General features: G+C 38.3%; 1 long non-coding RNA gene across 2 annotated transcripts; it reads right to left on the reverse strand.

The window, feature by feature from the left end:
• Positions 1–6,896: 6,896 nt before the first annotated feature.
• Positions 6,897–14,604, reverse strand: LOC107549013 (uncharacterized). Of its 2 annotated transcripts, XR_001604525.1 has the most exons (4): positions 14,193–14,604; positions 7,886–7,976; positions 7,439–7,497; positions 6,897–7,099 (listed from the first exon to the last, which is right to left on the reverse strand). It is a non-coding gene; the product is annotated as an uncharacterized lncRNA (long non-coding RNA). The 2 variants fall into 2 exon arrangements; XR_001604524.1 differs by lacking the exon at positions 6,897–7,099 and having other exon boundaries at positions 7,388–7,497.
• Positions 14,605–17,480: the final 2,876 nt, after the last annotated feature.

Here is a 17,480-nt window from a genome sequence, read left to right on the forward strand (position 1 = left end):
AAAATTCACTTTTACCATCACAGGAATAAATCTGTAATCTGTGAGGAAAAAGGTGGATATGTTTAGATTTCTTTCTTATTTCATAGTTTTGATGACTTTAGTACAATCCTAAAATGTTTTTTTTCTAAAGATTAAAAAAACTTTTGACTGCTAGTAAATGTGATTCCCATCAAACCTCTAAATATGTTTAGCTTTTCAGACTGATATGTTAATTTAAATAAGAGATAATAAAAAGCTCATAAATGAAAAAAATGAGCTAAGAGCCCATAGCTATTGCTCTTCATGACCTGCTAGCCCTTCTGTACAACCTCCTCAATATACAACTCATTTGGTAATTTGATTCAAATGAAAGTGTGTGCAAGCAGCGGCAGCAGCAACAAGCATCTCGCCGCTCCAGAAGTGAGGAGTGTTTTATTACCAGAGAAAAAGAAGCTGATATCTGCAGGTGCTAGGGCTGACATAGCAGGGCTGGCTTTGCTCGGTCTTGGCAAAGAAAGGGTGGGGGTCGGAGGGGGATATCCATTGCCTGTGTTTAATCAGGGCCAGTCGGATGGGATGGGATTCATTGCTCTTTGATGGAGAGCACTGTTATGAAGACGGACAGTCACTTTGCTCTCTAAGCGAAACCATCGTTTAGCCTCAAATTCAGAGAGAAAAGGCCCATTTGTTATCCACAGGGGAGTGAGGTAGCCAGGGTTGGCGATGTTGGGTGAGAGCGGCATGCATTTGCCAAACAATTACAACACTCATATATATATTTGGGTGTGGGATAGAAGCGAATAATATAAGAGCTTTGCAGCTGAGCGCTACAATTTTAGCATTAAAGGGATAGTTTACCCCAAAACAAAAATTCTGTTATCGTTTAATCACCCTCATGTCATTCCAAAACCATAAGAAATGTTTTCATCTTCAGAATCTGAGAGATTTTTGTCTCTCCACTGAAAGTCTGTTCACCCAAAACTCGGACACTTCAACATGTTCGTAAAGAGATCAAAAAATAAAAATGCATATGAATTGCATGGATTAATCCAATGATAGCTTTATATAATGAACAGATTTATTTACACCTTTATTCACATATAAACATAGACCAGCTAACAATGTTTACAGTGTTCAAATTCGGTCATGGATAAACAAGCATGCTTGTTTGACACCCGAGAACCAATGAAATTCATTCACACAAGCATGTTAAAACGTGTTACAAAGGTGTTAAAACTCCTGCAAGATCCAATGAGGTTTGTTCTTGCACGTCAAACAAGTATGGTTGAGGTTAATCTGCTTATGTTCACAGAATAATGTTTATATTTGAATAAAAGCCTAAATTAAACCTGTTCATCATATAAAGCAATCATGTCTCTGATGAATCAGATGAAAACATATCTTAAGGGTTTTCAACGACATGAGGGTGAGTAAATAATGACAATTTTCATTTTGAGGTAAACTAACGCCACATTTATTATTGTGACTGTAATTAAAGTTCTTATAATTCAGCTGATTTCATCATTAAATCCAACTGACAATTTAATTTTGTGATATTCCAACAGAATTGAATACCTCTAGCCAGTCAACTTCAATAATTCAATATGACAAGCAATAATTGTGGGGGGAAATTCCGGTCTTATGGTCAGGTGAGACAGCAACCTAATTAGAAAGTGTTTATTTTGGGGTTTACTGGCCCTTTAACTCCGAGCTATTGAAATGTCACTCCGGGTGACCCTGCGACAGGGTGAGAATGTCATTTGTAAACACACAGGGACTATGAGACCCCCAGCTAGGTTATTAGCAATGGCAGCTGACTGACAGGACCGAGGGAATACTGCAACTCGGAATTAGCAGCAACTATGTCTCATTTAGGATGGGGTTATAGGCTTTTAGAGACATCAGTTTTTCTAATGGTTTCACTTGGCATGGCCCATAGCTTTTTCCACTATCATCTTCATTGCAATTTACTGAGATAACACTATCAACTTATTAATGTACTCTGAGCATCAACTCTTTGGACTACACTTGGCAGTACTCAGCCAGCTAACATCATTCTAATCCTGATGGTTACTCTTCTCTAGTATGATGGATTTATTAGGAGACTGCATGACTTACTGCTAAAGAATGGGCCTTGCCACTAAGTCAGGCGGTGTGAGGAAGACAAGTGTATCTGAAGTCCTAATTCTTAACTCAATCATCTGCTAGCGATGTGAATTGCATTATGGATCATTCTGACAAGACAGCCCGCGCAGACAACAAATTCTTTACTGTGCTTTTACAGAAATTATGTTGCATACAATTAGAAAACAGCTAAATCATGTATAAAAAGTAAAAAAAAACTAAATACATCTATCTATTTTTAGATGACTTACAGACAGCTGTAAAAAAATATGAAGAAATGTGTCATGGCGCGTCCTCAACAGAGTCCTCCAGAAATATTTTGTGGAAAAGAATATGAAGCGATCCTCCTGGGACTGATAAGACTCTTCGGCCGGTTGGGTGTTTTGCCCAAACTGACATTTTCTCCTGGCCTTTCAGCCTGTTTTCAAATTCCTTTTTTGTTGCTAACTAACACAGCTTGACAGGATAGTGGTGAACTCATCTCAAGGAGTGTGGTTTCACAGCACATGTGCCTTTTCAGCCCCATGTAGCACTTAGCACACTCTGCTTCTGGTTCTTCTTTATACCCTGTGGCAGCTATTAGGTCTGTGTTGTGTTTAATGGTATCTCAAGCTTTGGACCACTGATACCAGTCCGAGCGGTCAGAGTGTTAGCACTCCTCCAATATCTATTACAATTAGTTTTTGATTAAGGGGCCCGACTTGACCGTTTGAAGCCTTTAATGTTGTGTCAACTGGCTGATGATGGAGAGAGAAGCATGGACGCCTCCCAGAAACAAAGAGGCTGGTAAAAGGCTCAAAGTGAACCATTTTATCTTTCTAATGGAAACCAGATGACCCTTTCCTTCTCTACGGTTTTTTAAGCAACCATTTTTTTGTTCCGGGGTGAGATAGACAGCTCTCCCACTCCTAGTTATTTATGCAAGGGTTTCTGGCATTTATATTTTCTTTACTCCTTTCAAAGTATGTTTTTAGTAGCGTTTTAAGGGAGCTTCTATTGCAATATGAAGCTTGAGGGATGGTGACCAGTGAAATCTTCTCATTTCTTAATTAACACGACCAGAGTTGCTAAGGTTACCCCTGACCTTTGGAATTAACACAGCGATAGATACCAAATAGCAGAGATTTACTTAAAGCACTCTTGAGAAAAGCCGGCTTTAACAGAAAACGTGGTGACAGTACATTATAGGAGACCAATTAAAAGCAATAAATGACCTCCAGAAAACAAACAATCAAATTCCACCCATTTATAGAAACATTAACAACATTTAGAATTATGCTCTTGAGTATTTAGCAGTGCAGTGGAATAGTGCACTTTTTGCGATATTAAAAGCTCTAGCTGAAATGGCAAAGTGCTAGTAGCTGTTACTTTGATTATGTCTGGAATTTCTGCATGTTCACAACTCACACCCACATCTCAAAGTAATTGATGGAAAAAGGTCAAATAGCTTTTTTAGGGTGGTGTGTTTATAGGGAGGATTCAAGTGCAAATATCTCTGTTACACCAGCGCAAGAGCTTAACGTTTTTTAACAATTAATTTATTTATATAAAAACACATTTTCATGATGCTTATGATTACCCCACGGACACTTTTTAAGACCACCAAGGACAAAATAAAATTCTTGGTGTGAAAGAAAAGGAATTGCCTGTGTCCTGTCACTGAGTGGAAAGCCTTGAAATAGCCTTGAATATCCGCTTTCATTAAGTCAAAGATTTTGTTCATTAAGATAACACCATGCACTGGAAATGTTTGATCAGCTCCGGCAATTTGATGAATGCACCAAACCAAGATAACAATTTATTTAAAAACTATAAAGTGAATATTTGTTTCCTTCAAGGACATGATTTCAAGATTTATTCCAAATAGAGGGGTTCAAAAAGTCTAATTTCTCATTTACGTTTTATGAATATCCATGACTGCACTGAGTGTGTGTGTGTGTGCTTTTTTCCTGAAATCAAGCTGTTTGAGATTTCGTTGAATAGCATGAATCATGAGAAAGTTTATGATTACAGTTCTTGAGCGGAGGAAGATACAAATACTTGAACCAAAAACGATCATCCTGTTCTGTTTTGTTTTGTGAAACACACACACACACACACAGAGGAGAAAGCTCTGGCATGCAAGCGGGCTGATAAGTTGCAGCTTGTGCAGTTTCGCTCAGTTTACTTTATCCCTGGGCTGGAAATGACCTTGTTTTTACAGCTCTCACAGGTGTGTGTGTGTTTCTCAATGCTCTGATTCATCACAGCTCAAAGGCTGCTGTCCTATAACGATTACTATTTGTTTCTTTAGCACCAACGCAGACCTGTATTCACCCAGCATGCTTTTGTTCACACATGGCCTGTAACCCAGCAAGCTGTGGTTTAATCATTACCACGACCTGCTTATCTGTTCGTCAAGCAGGTAACCATTAATAGGTGTTTACTTTCCGATGACCTCTGCAAATGTGCGCAGGCCCTTTGCCCCATGAATGTCAACAAAGACCTGATTTCTTTCTTACTTTTTTCTTCCTTTCTTTTTTTTTACTTCATGACCCAGCTTCTTGACCTAGCAGGACTACTTTTTTTTTCAGTGAGAAGTCTGTGATAGCATGTGAAAACAGCACAAAATTTATTTTTGAATTCAAGGGTCAACTGCTGAATAGGAAAGAATTCTGTACAAATGTAACATCGTAAGTGAAAGATTATAATTGATGGCTTCACACAGGAAAGAACAAAACACAATCTCTTTAAAATCATGGTTGTCAATTGTAGACAACATTCCTGCATGCAGCTCAAACAGTAGAGCAAGTTGTAAAAACTTTTGTGCATGTTTTACTCAATAAAATTGAGGCACCTATTTGCATCAGCTTTTTAAGTTTTGAGCTAATTTTATTCTTGTTTGTTCTATTAGACTCTACATGCTTCCAACTTGAACTCTTAAGTAATGGCAACTCAAATTCATTTTCAATTGGCAACTCAATGTTTTTCAATTTACCAACTATAGTTTTCATCAAACATAAACCTTGTTGTTTTTAAAGTAATATTTACCTATTTATCATTATAAGCCACATTTTTTTATTTGAAAAAAGTATTCAATCTGTATTTAAATATTTCTAAATTTTTCAACAATAGTGTAATGAAACAGTAAACAAGCGTCTCAAAACAAAACAGTTATTCACTTTACAATGTTACAACAGTGCAACAATGCAAATTACAGAGTAACATTAACACTACTGGTAACACTTTCGCTTAGAGACCAATTCTCACTAATAACTATTAGCTTGTCTAGTTGCTTATTAGCATGCATATTGCTAGCATATTGACTGTTTATTAGTACTTATAAAGCGCATATTAATGTATTAACATATTAACAACCTCATGCCTAAACTTAACAAAAACCTTAAAACCTTAACAAACTATTCATTTTATCGAGGGAAAACTCTTAGTTAATAGTGGATGTGTTCCCTAATTCTAAAGTGTTACCACACATCCTTTTCAGATTAATGTATTCCCCTTTACATAAAGCTGTTCACAGGCTTCATCGGGAAAAACAACCAAAAACAACAACAAAAAAACACCTAAATTATATGATGGACTCACTCAGGATAATACTTGAACTATGTAAAACAGTTTATATGTGACCCTGGACCACAAAACCAGTCTTAAGTCGCTGGGGTATATTTGTAGCAATAGCCAACAATACATTGTATGGGTCAAAATGATTGAGTTTTCTTTTATGCCAAAAATCATTAGTATATTAAGTAAAGATCATATTCCATGAAGATATTTTGTAAATATCCTACTGTAAATATATTAAAACTAAATTTTTGATTAGTAATATGCATTGCATAGAAAACTTCATTTGGACAACTTTAAAGGCGATTTTTTGCACCCTCAGATTCCAGGTTTTCAAATAATTGTATCTTGGCCAAATATTGTCCTATCCTAACAAACCATACATCAATGGAAAGCTTATTTATTCAGCTGTGATGATGTACAAATCCCAATTTCGAACAATTGACCCTTATGACTGGTTTTGTGGTCCAGGGTCACATATAGTGTTTAGAACATTGCTAAAATATCAAATTCAATTTCTTTAAAAACATTACATCAGCAAATAAAAATGAACAGCAATAGTGTTTTACAGAGTAAATGTTGAAACTTAAAATGTATGTTCTGCAGTCCACAATATCTTAACACTTACTACTACTAGCTGAGCACACTTCACTTGGGTTAGTTCACCCAAAAATGAAAATTCTGTCATCATTTACTCACCCTGATGTTGTTCCAAACCCATACGACTTTTGTTCATCTTCAGAACACAGATGAAGATATTTTTAATGAAATCTGAGAGTTGTCTGTCCCTCCCTTGACAGTTTATGCAATGACCACTTTGACTCTTCAAAAAGTTCATAGAGAGATCGTAAAACTAATCCATAAGAATTGAGCAGTTTAGTCGACATTTTCTGAAGAGACTCGATCACTTTATATAAAGAACAGATCTAGCTTAGCTTTTATTGACATATACACATCCGTCAATGCAGATCAGTTATGGTAAGCGGAAGCTCAAGCATTCTTGCTTGATGTTTGAGAACCAATGAGATTCATTCTTGTGTTACGCAGCACGTTTGAGCTTCTGCAGGAACCAATGAGGGTTGTTCTTATGTGTCAAGCAAGTACTTCTGTTTATGTTCACTGATCAACGTTTATATGTTAATAAAATGCTAAATTCAAACTGTTCATCATATAAAGCAATCATGGCTCTTAGGAAAATTTGAATTAAAAAACTGCTCGATTATGAACATTTTAAAGCATCAAAGTGGTATAGTTGCATGGACTGTCAAAGGATTTCATTTAAAATATGTTCATTTGTGTTTTGAAGATGAATAAAAGTCTTATGGGTTTGGAGTGACAAACGAGTAAATGACAGAATTTTCATTTCAGAGGTGTGGGATTTTTGATGGGAAGTGATTGCATCTTCTTGGACTTGCAAGGCATCTTCATCATCCAGATCCTGTTGCGGACAAAGATTTGACTTTCATTTCAATGATTTCATTTAATTGAAATGATTGATTTAGATTGATTTATTGCTTTATTATTATTCTGTTATATACTATTATTATTATCATATTCTAAAACAACTGCTTGTCCACTGAAATAAAGAAAAACAAGCACAAACTAAATGTTAACTGGTAAGAAGTAGGACCATAGTAATTATATTTCATTTAGACCCCATTACAATAGTGCCTTTACAACATTCCAGCATCAATGTGGTCATATGTAATGTGATTCTTAGCTTTTTCAGTGCAGTTGGAAGACAGAGAATATTTTAGTCTTGTCCCTTGCTCCTCACATGATAACAGTTCAGTAGTGCCCCAGTCATAATGAGAGCTCAATTTTGATGTCAAACTCCTTAAAATGAAAGCAAAAAAAGTAGAAATTACAGCATGGCATCTTCCCCAAACACCTGTCTTAGCTAAATTCAACTCAGTCATTTATGTAAATGCTTTAGAATAAACTTTTTCCAAACGTTTAAAGACATTTGATATAATTTCAACACACAATTACATAAAAGACAAGTATATATTTACATTGCACGCAGTAACTTTAAATCATTAAGGAGTTGCATTACAGATAGCCTAATGAAAAACGTTGATTACAAGGTATACAATTCAAGGGTAATTTATGTAAACAAGCTAATAAAACAAACATGTAACGTTAATGTTATATTCGTCACGGCATCTTTTGTGATATTAAAGCATTCCACCACTGATCCGTTCATATTTAATGTATTTCTTACCTTTTTCGGTGCTGCTGGCCTCTGACGGAGAAGATTCATGACAGAGAGAAGCATCGGAGTCATAAATGAGCTCAATGTCGATGTCAAACTCCTTAAAATGAAAGAAAAGTAACTAAAGCGATTACCGCATGGCACTTTCCCCAAACTCCTGTAAAGCCAAACCCCGACACAGAATAAACATCTCTGCTAACTTCGACTGATCAGTCATTTGTGTAATGTTAAATGCTTACGAAACTACTTTTTTTTTTTTAGTTTAAAGACATGTTTCCTATTATTTCAAGTACATTTTACTTAAATAGATCTCGAAAAGGCACACATCTAAAAAGTCTCGTAAAGATTACTCAATATTATACATACATTTAATTCTAAAAAAAAGTTTGCAACAAATTGATATTAAGCACGTTACTCAAATTTTCAAAGTAAAGTACCATACATAGTTTTATTTGTTGAAAATATTGATATTTTTTTGTTACAATTACAACTCCACTGAGTCATTTTTCTCAGTGTGCAAGCAACGTCAAGGTCATGGGTTTGATTTACACACAATGTATTAACTGTTTAAATGTAAAGCTTGAATGCAGTGTAAGACACCTTTGATAAAAGCACCTGCCAAATGCATAAATATAAATGTAAACTTTCAGGCATCATTGATTTTTCTCTTATGAAAAAGACCTTATAATCTCACAGTACACTCTCACAGATCTCAAAATATCCGATTGAGACGTCATTATGAATTTTTAATATGAAAGAAATTTCACTTCACATTGACATTTACGTTTATTCATTTAGCAGACGCTTTTATCCTTACAATTCACATTCACTTCATACTTCACAAGGCCAAAGTATCTAAGCAATACTATCTATATCATTTGTATAGCTCTAGATTCCTACAATTTGTATAGCTTGTCAAGAGTTGTTGTGATTTCTTTTTCTTTTACACTACCCTTGAAAAAGTTTGTGTTTGCGGAACGATGTATGTTATAATACATCGTGTACACTCACTAAACAAAGAGTGACAGCTTTTTAGTGGTTATGAGCACTCTTTGCAAGCTTTCTAGTCAATAATCCATTTAAAATGTAGCCTAGAACTTTGTTTTTGGGCCACACACACGTTGCAAAGTTTCGGGAATGACGTCAGTATATTTATGCGGGACAAAATATGTGAAAATGTGCATTAAGACTAGAGCACCCTCACTCATTTCAGAAGCACCCTCAGTGATTATTTCTGGAACCTGGTTGATAGGCTTTTATTGCAAAACTATATACAAAAACAACAAAATACAAATGCACTAAATCAAATAATTGAATAAATATTTACAATTTAAGCACTTAACTAAAATAAGTAGGCTATTAATAAAATAAATAACTAGAGAAGGCTGACTATAATCAGCTTGCTTCCATTTAGTGAGATAAGCCTACTCATCACCTGAATTAGAAAAAAAGCTCTTTGTCTTCAGTGATGCGAAGACAACGTTTGAGCATGTACACACAATATCTGAGCGAGAGCAGAGCCAATTCATAAAATAACAATATTTAAAAGCACACGTCCAGTTTTGTGTGAGTGAAGGAAATCCGCTTGGGAGTGGAGAGATTCGTCCTTGCGCACATGGATCGCGTAACATTATGTGCTCTCGACATTGTCATTAAGATCACACTATCGCAAGACATCTGGTAGGGGGGGGCACCAGGGGTGGCCAGACAAATTTCAGGGGGGGCCGGTGCCACCCCTGGCCACCACCTAGACACGCCCTTGCTCGAGCCCACCAGCCGCCGCTCACTCTAGCCGGCCGCCGCTAACTCTAGCCCCAGGCCTCTGCTCACTCTAGGCCGCCGTGTGTTTGGTTGTGAAAGAAAAACTACTTTGTTTGGCCTTCCAAAAGAGGACATGACTAGTAATCAGTGGTTAAGTTGTATTTACAACACTGTTCCAGAACAGTTCAACCCAAATATTTTGATGTGTCCAGCGCATTTTATGGAGGACTGTTTCCTGATCCTGGGAGAGTAGACTACAATGCCGGCTGTTCTGACTCACAGACTGCAAGTATGTAATGGGTTTTCATGTTTTTGTCTCGTCGCTCCGGCCAGGACACGGCATCACACATAGTATGGTACGGGGTGTAACATTTCCATCACACACTTGAGGTATTCGGCCAATCACAACGCACTGGATAGCTGGCAAATCAGAGCACACCTCGCTTTTCAGACCGATGAGCTTTGTAAAAATCGACTCGTTTCAGAAAGGCGGGGCATAGAGGAGAAACAATAATGTACAGTATGTGGAAAATAATGTTTTTTTTTAACTTTAAACACATTTCATTACACCAAATACACAAAATAATATTCTTTTTAGCAACATGATATGACCCCTTTAATGATGCTATGGCATGACGTGGCATAAGTAAAAATTTATGTAAGCCAAGATTTAAAAAAAGAGCTTTAAAAGTATTATGTATAGGCTAAGATTTTGTCAAACCAGGGGCGTAGCCTTCATTTCAGAAGTGACAGAAATGTCAAATACAATAACTGTATGTACTGTATGTATGTATTATTATAATTATTATTATTATTTTGTTTTACAAGGAATTCTTTTCTTATCTATTACTTTGAATTTGCTATAAGAAATCAAATACACTGCTGGACAATAAACAATCATTTGTAATCTATAATTTTTTTCCTAATGCCAATTTCTTTATTGTTTTATATGCTACAAACAATTATTTAAATTTTCTGCACAGAATAAGGTAGAAAATATACTTTATAGTTTCTGTACTGTAACAAATGATATGTCAATTAGCACTGCATCATCCATAAATTGTATTTATTTATTGTGTTTATTGTCTTAACGTTTCTGCTTTTTATTCAGATTAGCTGCAGATTTAGACTGGCACGTCTTAAGTTCTATGAGCGCGAGATCAATTCTCTTTAGTGCGAAAACTTCTTTATCTCATTTTCATAAAATAAAATGCTATAGCATTTAACTTTTCCTCTCCATCAGCGAATGATGATTCTGAAAGAAAATGAGCCCAATGTCTGTTTGCTATAGCAACGAACGCTACTTTCATGCATCTGATTATCAGATAAACCTCGTGCTCTTATTTCTAGGTTGTTGTTAATGCTTGTGGTTATTTTAACAGTTTCCTTCGTACATTCGGTTCAACGACATTGTTAAAACACATTTATCATTCAATGGAACTGTGTGTATGCTTTAGACACTTACATTTTTGCTCCGTCCATGCAATAAATGCGCAACCTTCGACTGCTCAGGTAATGGTATGACCGAGAGCCATTGAAAAACTATAGAAAAGTAAAACTACTTCACTTTAAAGGGGGCATAACATACACAGTTTCACCCAATCTCATGTTAATCTTGAGTACCTATAGAGTAGTACTGCATCCTTCATATCTCCAAAAAGTATTTCGTTTTATCATATTTATAAAAGAAAGATACAGCTTTTCGATTCTCTTTGGAAAAAGCAGAGCTCCTGGAGGCGTGCCGTGGGTGGAGCTAAAGAGTGACGAGCACTTGGGCGCCGAATGCCAACAAAACAGACATTTGATGCCGTTTCACTTACCATCTGCAGTTCTGAATCATGACCGGGATCTTTTATAGCTGGGACTGCTCCATCTTTCAGTATCAAATGATGTGCAAAGCCAGCGTCGAACTGGGCCTTGTTTATAAAACACTCATCAACAAACACACTTGGTGAAACTCCGTTGCTGCTCCAGAAAAACAAACTGTATCCACTGTTTACATAACGCTGCGTTCTTTAGGAAGCTGAACAAAGATATCTTTCCCTTACAACCAAAAACACACTTCTTTGGATTGGAGACATTCTTCCCGAGCAAGTCCCGTGCAACGCCGGACGAAGCACGTTGATGGGCGCAATCTCGCTCTTGCTCTGGTCGATGCGGGTGCGTTCTTCCGGGGGGAAATGCCCATATAAGGAGTTCCACCCTCGTTTACGTCATTAAGAGCCACGATCGAAAAAAACTTGTACGAACCCGGAAGTAAGATTTTTGGCACAAAAATACTCTGTCATACGTCCAAATTGTTTTTTGAAACTTTGTCCATGCTTAGCATGATAATCCAACTCTTTAACAGTGTAAACAACTCTGAATGCATGAAACAGCATTGTACCCCCCTTTAACATTACTCTGGCCACGAGTCCTAAGGAGAGATCACACATCAGCTGCTCAAAAAATGTGTCAGTGAGACGAACGGAGCGCGAGTGCAATCCTGGGACAGTCACAGGCGGTAAATAGTGGAGCGTGAGAAGGAGAGATGCGAGGCACGAACATTGTTCAAGGTCTCCATTCATTCGTGCTTGTAGTAATTGAATGTGTATGTATTTTGAAAGCATTGAATCGCTATAGAAATCGCGATTCATTCGATTCTTAGCGTTTTAAATCGATTGCTGTCCGAAATCGGCGAATCACGATTCAAAAATCATGTTTCAAGATCGATGCATATGCATCGTCAGGGTTTGTAATTGATGCATCGATAAAACGAGTGAATCGTTACACCCCTAATATAAATGTATCTTGTGAATGCATTAAAAAATTTATATGTTTATGTTTTAAACCCCTTTTTTATTTTATATAAAATAAATAAATAAATAAATAAAACAAATAAAATGTACAAGAATTATTTTGGAAAGAAAAAACTTATTGAACAAAAATGCTAGGGCTATAAAAAAAGGCATTCTTCAGAAAATTTTCTCAACGTAACATTTGAGTTTCATTTATTGAACCGACCCCTCTTGTAAAAGCAGCACCCCAGCCTTCAAAACCCCATGTCCAGATGTGTCTCCCTCCCTCTCTTTAGCTGCTGCCCAAATGATAACTCGCCCTTTGTCTCTTTCACTGAGCTGGGTAATATATAGCTGTGAGGCGTCCTGACATAGTTATATTTGCTGGTGTCCTAGAAAAGACAAGGAGACTCAATTACAATGGCAGCAGAGCGAGTGCCTTTACGAATGTCAACTCTTCGCCCAGACGCAGCGTGATGAATCACACCTGACCTCACACCAGGCGTCCATTTCTCAGCAGCCTGCGCACAAGTGTGGACTAGTAAATGAGAAATCAGGGTGGGGTGGTGCGAGGTGTAGGGGGCTCGGTTTTCGAGAAGTGTGTGTGTGTTTGCGTGCGGGGCCAGAGGCCACGAAGATGAGACAAACAGTGGAGAGCCCGCAGATGTCCTTGCTCGCACTGCCTGTTGAGAGAGGAGCAGCGTAGATGCTGTGGAATTGTAAGCAGTTGTTTAAAGCTTTTAGACAGGGGGGGTTTAGGGAGCGTTGCATTGGGAGGCTCGACGGCCCTGCTGCAGCTCGTGTGATGCTCTCCTGCAGCTCTGTCAGGAGAAGAACCAACCTGCATCTCTGTTTGTCCCCACACACATGTACGCACACACAGTGCTGCCTGCCTGCCAGCAGCCTCCTCTTACTCCAGGCAGAGCGTAATCCTTGTTGACAGAGAGCGAGTGTGGTTATTAGGTCACTTGTGTTTTCATGCTGTACTGTAAAGCACTTAGCGGGCTGCAGTGGCAGCGGCTCACAGACTCACACCAGCGCTGTGGCAGTTCAGAGCCACTCTCCTCCGGGAGAAGAGACCTCTTATCCCGCCACTGCACCGTCTGACCCTGGCAGGACAGCGGGTGAGGAGTGGTGGGTGGCTGGGTCAGAGACGGCTGTAACGCTGCCCTGGGCCAACTCTGAGGGCAGGCAGGGGAGTCCCTAGCCTCCTGGGAGAGGGAGGGTGGAATGAGCAACAGGCAGACACAAGGGCAAAGGCAGATGTGTGCAAGGATAGATGAGGAGATAAATCACAGGCTGTCAGAGCCCGAGGCATTTGCATTCCTGAAATGTAGCTTGCACTGGCGGTTGGGGTACGGAGACCTCTGCATGCGTAGAGTCCAGCGCAACATCAGATGTGGATGCGATTCACACACAGCTGCAGAGGAGTTAGGTCATTTGTTCATTATGCAAGTAGTGACCTGAATTACACTGAAAGGGTGCTTTAAATGTTAAAGGAGTTCCTAAATAAAGTAATTTAATAAATAATACATCTGATGGAGCACAAAAAAGATTTGTTGCACAGAAATGGGCCAAATTTTCTAGAGCTTTTCAGGGTATTACAATGGGTAGCAAAAAGGATGAAATGTACTAGATTTATCTTGCACTTTCAAAAACAGCACACACTTTAAACCGATTGTCAAAGTTCAGAGGACATACACAATATTGGAGGTAGGGTTGGATTGGGTCATGTGATTATAGTTTATAGTTGGCAGGCCGTCTGTGATGTATCGTACCTGTGTCCTGGACTTATTCAATGTCATATGGAAGGACAGGACACCCTTTTGGGATGTGAGTGGTCTCACCAGGTTGTTTCGATGATGCTTTGACTTCATGAAGAAGAAGAACTGTGAAACTAAGAAACAAACAAGATTAAACAGTCTGAGTCAAAGTCTATCTATTGGTAGAAGCATTAAAAATATGGAAAATTTGTTGTTGTGCACAGTAGGACATACTGTGCACAACCCTGTTTTATTACAATTCCCCAAAATGTAATACAAAAACATATGATTTACGATTTATTACAAAAAGATATGCAATATTTATTGAGAGACAAGAATGTTTAAACAGGTACAAACTATTAATTGGAACAGTAAAAGAGCAGAATGTGTAACAAAGAGCAAGATCATGATGCATTTTCTATTTTGGGATACATACTATGTACAGTTTAACATTATATATAATGATTATTTAATGATTATTTACTACAACACTGTATAAGATTCAGTGTAAGGTTCAGATGTAAAAATTCAGTCTTTGATATGAGATTTTTTCCCCCCTAATGCACTAGCCTATTTTTTTTTTCACTTGGTTTGATGTTAAAAACAAGAGGGAAATGTACAAAAAAGTCTTAATTTCTTATGCAGTATGCATCTTTTTTGTAAATTATTTTTAGATATTTTAACTGGAAAACAAGTTACAAATGTCATTCTCATTAGTCCACCATTCTAATAATGAAACATAATGATTTAAAAAAGCATATTTAGCTAAATGCACACTAAATACGTGATGGGCTAAAACATAATTTAGCAGTATTCAGCTATTTAGATGCTAGAGCCTTTCTTCCTTTCATGGCGCATGGAAAAGTAAAGGCTCTGACCATGCTTCTACTCACAGTGTGCAAATCATATAGTTGGTATTCAAAGTGTCAGTGAAACAGTTAAGCAACATCAAATGATGACATTGGCTTTGCAGACCTCTTTCCATGATGTCAAGAGCATAGTGAAGCTTAAAGGGGATTACAGTCTAATTCTATCGTTAAGGCTCCCAACTAAATTGACTTGGCTGAGTGCATATGGTGGACTAAAGCAAACTTAATTTTTTTGTCGGTTGATAGGCGCAATGGTTGGAGCACAGAAGGGTGCAGAGGACAGAAAATCAGAGAGAGAGAAAGAGAGGAGAAATCAAGACTAAGAGAACTCATGGTAGGAGGTTCGCTGGAGGGTGGACGGGTGGGGAACAGTCATCAGGAAACTCTTGTCGGCCCGGAATGAGGAGTGTTGAGTAACTAATGAGAATGTTTTACACAAGAAATGTATCAAGGCTGAGGAGACACATCTGGGTATGCAACTCACACAAAGAGTCATCCAGCTCAAAATTATTTTTTTATTGCTCTAAGTGCAATCCTCCCATTTGAAACCCAGCCAGAAATCGAGAGGGAGCAAAAAAGAGACAGAGGACAGAGGGAAACAGCTGGGTTCCCTAAGCAGAATGGCTGGTAAGGCTGAAGGGAGAGAGGGATGGCTTTCTATGGAGAATATGGAGGAGAAATATAAACTCCAAGAGAAGTTGCTGGGAAGAAAGCCATGAAACAAGTGAGTTAAAAAAGAGAGGGAAACCAAGGAGGACAAGATCAAGATCAGGGCCAAAGAGAAGAGATTATGAAGAACTAATAATGAAACATCGCAAGAGTGAGAAAGGAGGGGGAGTGTTGACGGCGGTTTAGGAAAACAAGCGAGAAAGAGATAGTGGCCAAAATCAGCGGAAATGTAATGCGAGAGAGGCAGGAAAAGGGATGCATGGCTCTGATTTGTGAGATGAGATGAACTGAAACGGGATGGAGGCAAATTCCAGGAAGACGTCTGAAAGCCAGAAAATTAAGTCACCTGTGCAAATACAACTCATATTTACTCATTGTGGAATAATCATATGACAGTTCCCCATTTTATCTGTCTTGGTCAGGACTCTCAGGAAGAGGCCTGGGTCCAGAAAAACAAACACAACTGCTAAAGCAAAACGATCGTGTGCGCTTGGCTCACTGAATGCGAGTCGAGCAGCAACCGCTACCCTAATAAGCAATGAACTATGAGCAACTGAAAAATACTAAAATAATTTACGGCTGTAGACTCATTCAGAACGTTTCTTTGGAATCATGAATCGAGAAATTTTCTTCCAGCAGTTGTCAAAAGAATTGAAATATGCCGACCGCAAAAACAGGATCAGCAGCAATAACAAAACTAACCCATGCAAACTTCAACATGGGATGTGAACACATGTTCCCAACTAGTCTGCCAATTACTCTACCTCAGATTTACTGTTGTTCTCAATTAAAGAGCAGTTTGGCAACAAACAATAACATGTGTTGTGATGCTGCGGTTGAGCCAAGTTAATGTTTCATATTAGAGCTCCCGCAACTACTCACCAGGCCCGAATCCATGCAGTTTAGTGCATACTTCACTTAACGGGGTGCTCATAAGTCATTATGCATGCCAAAGTTCTGCTGGGCCATAATGAGTGAAACAAAAAAACTCCTGCACAAAAGCATGCTACGCGTACAGACGACAATCGCAGGAGCTCCTTCCAAATATTCCAACTCATAAACATTTCAAAAAGTATTAGAGGGTGCATGGGATTTACAAATCCAGGGATTTTCATCAACTACTGCCTTAGGACTTGATTGGGTGTTTTTTTAATGGATTTGATTCAAAGAATGGCTATATATTCTCGACGGACGTTTATAGTGAATACAGAGCTCCTTGTTTTGAATGTTCAGAACAGACTCCTATCGACGTGTTTGAAAAGGCGATGAACACTAAAGTGGTTCATCTGTCTAACAGATGAGTTTTATGGTCATGCGCATGTCAGCTACCAATTCTCTGCATTTCAGGATAGTAATTTAGAGCGGCTGCATATTTCGAGCATTTCAGTCGGAAGTCACATATTTGTAATTGAATGTTTGAGCTCTCTTTTAAGCCACTTAATGTGTGCAATCCGATATAGTGTTTGCAAACCGTTTACTCATGACCTGTGCTTTCCCTTTCCTTAAGCCATTCAAGAGAGCCAGCAAAAGCAAAGTGCCTTTTAAGGCCCTGAGTATTGCCAGAGTCCTCCTTATATTACTGATGATATCTTTACTGAGGGCTTCGCTGACAAGAGCCCAGGGATCAGAACTGCCCATAAAGCAGATGGGAAATTACATCTCATCCTAGGCCCTGCGCTCAAATGGCCTGTCTGTTGATGCAGCGAACTTGTGGTGTCTTTAAACAGGGACTTAGCCTTTGACCCCAAACCCCCCCCCAACCTTA

The sequence above is a fragment of the Sinocyclocheilus grahami genome, unplaced genomic scaffold, assembly GCF_001515645.1.
Source record: "Sinocyclocheilus grahami isolate Dianchi unplaced genomic scaffold, SAMN03320097.WGS_v1.1 scaffold360.1, whole genome shotgun sequence".
In the NCBI taxonomy this organism is placed as follows: domain Eukaryota; kingdom Metazoa; phylum Chordata; class Actinopteri; order Cypriniformes; family Cyprinidae; genus Sinocyclocheilus; species Sinocyclocheilus grahami.